Consider the following 2,500-nt stretch of genomic DNA (forward strand, 5'->3'; position numbering starts at 1 on the left):
CCAATACACACCAATGGAGTGTAGAGCGTAGCGCACGCCCAATGTGTGTAGCGGCCACAGATCCACAATCTACACATTTATAACAATTTGGATGTTGATGTGAGCGTCCTATTCCACCACCCCTCCCCCATACCCACTCCCCCAACCCCGGTCCCTTCACTTGGCTACTTCCGGTACGTCGGCTCTGCGTCCTAGAGAAAAAACGTTTTTAAAGTAACGCTTGAATACATTGAAACATCTAAATATAGACCGATGTGAATACTTGACTTGACTAGAATATATCAAAAATATATTAAGATCCAAGGCATGCCATGGCCACAGTCGGTACTGTCAGAGAGGTAGCGATCGGGGCACAATTGGCAGCTGCTTAGGAAAGGAAGGAAAACTAAGTCTAATAAAATAACCTTCATCTAAAATGTTTATTTTATTTTGTTTTGCCGCGGCAATCACTGGCACACCGTCAGCACAGTCAGCACAATCAGAGGGGGAGGGATCGGCTGGAGGCGGGTGCCTATGATGGAGAGTTTACTATGAAGGTCAATACACTTTTGGCCTGTTATTACTCTATCCTTAAAAAATTAGAACGTGGCCGTCTACTACCTGTCCTCAAATAAGTCCACAGAGTCCCACGGTGTCTCTGGAAGGAAATCACAATTGTGGACTACAACATGTTCTCAATGACAGGTTTCCATTCAAATGGAACACACTGCATGTGAAAGCCCTCAGAGACATTCATCAACTTTATCAACTTTTGGGACTAAAATACCAGGGACACGATCCAGACCCCTTGCACTGGATCTGCAAGCAAACTCAATGTGTGAGGACACAAACACGGAATATGTTTTTAACTGACTGGGGTGAGTAAGGAATGTCAACGTTTGAATTCTGCCAGCTTACTATACATGGCCCGTGAAAATAAAATGTTTTTTCTTATTCATCGCGTTTCAGGCAATTTTTTGAGATGTGTTCATGTCGCGATGACGATAAAAGTACGATTTCTGGTGCTCCAGAAGGCAAATATTTCAATTGACAGCTCAGGCATTTAAGTGGCACTGAAATTTGCAGTGGGATTCGGTCAGGTAGGGTTTGCGAAGGACCCCCAGAGCCACAATCTACACATATATAAAAAATTGGATGATGATGTCACAAAGCGCCCCGCTTCACAAACTCATCCCACTCCACCGCCCTACCCGAAGTAGCAAAAACTTGGCATATTGCTATGTCCAGTAGTTTTGTAAAGGATTTTCACTAATTCCTGCTCCAAATATGTGATAGGGTCATTTGGCGGCTTTTGAGATTTTTTTTTTTTTTGTATTTGAAAGTGGAGAATCAGAGCTAGCAAACAATGTCTCACTTGTGCAAATCAAGCAAATATTTTTAAAGCCATGACCTGTTAATGACAAGGGTGTGGCAAACCATGATTCTGAGATAATAGCCTTGAAAGTTTCGCCCAGACTTGCTTCATTCAGCCAGCTCCCAAAATTCAAATGGTGTTGGCGGACAAACAAAGCCTCATGGCTAATTAACATACTGCTGAATGGGCCAATCACAAACAGCTCAACAACACACAACTCATTTTGTTTTAAAAGAAAGCTTTTATTTAACAGTAGGAATAAACATGTTTTTATGTTTATTATGTTTATTATTTTATGTTTATTATTTATTTATGTTATTTTGGATTTTAAAAGTATGGATAACACAACGAAATGTGGAGTCTATCAATATTATGAGTCTCAGAAAATCTGAAATCTGAAAATCTGTCACCAACCTCAACGGACTTCATCACGTCATCAACTTCTTCTGTTGTAACAACAGCCGGCGTATCGTCAGTCTCCTCCGGTGGTTCTTGAAAATATTTTGTTTCATCGTCACATTAAGTTTGAAATCTGCTGTTTGAAATGTTCTCTAAGTCCGGAGTAATATCAGATTCAGCGTCGCTGTTGTTCTCAGCGTCGCTGTCGGAGAACTGACTCTCATCGCAGAAAATTAAGTCCCGTACGCGCTGCTAACACTGACTTGGATCCATCACACTGGTCAGATTAAGGTTCGAGATATGATTCAGAGCTTCCGCCACCCGCTTCGTGTAATCCATAACGATACGGAGAGCAAAGTTACCACAGTGAGACCGAAACACCCACGTGTTGCGCTTTAACCGTCTGTTTACGGAAGTGACGTAGGTGCGTCACGCGAAGGGTTCTTGTTCTCCGCCGTTTCACAACAGTGACTCCGCGTGTGTAAAAGTAGTACAATTTGAAGGTTGAACGCTATAAAAACGGTTTCACATCGTGACTTCATATCACATGGAATATGGATGAATGATCTTCACCTGGACGCTAGCTTTAAAGGAAACGTTTCCCCATGTAATCTAACGGGAATATTTAACTCCATGGTTTAACATTTTTCTACTATTTATAAATTAAACTCGGTTTTGAAAATACGTTGAGAGATAAAAAAAAACACAAAGGAACACAAATCTGGAAGAATCTCATTTTCCTTCAAG

The sequence above is a fragment of the Zeus faber genome, assembly GCF_960531495.2.
Source record: "Zeus faber genome assembly, chromosome: 15".
In the NCBI taxonomy this organism is placed as follows: domain Eukaryota; kingdom Metazoa; phylum Chordata; class Actinopteri; order Zeiformes; family Zeidae; genus Zeus; species Zeus faber.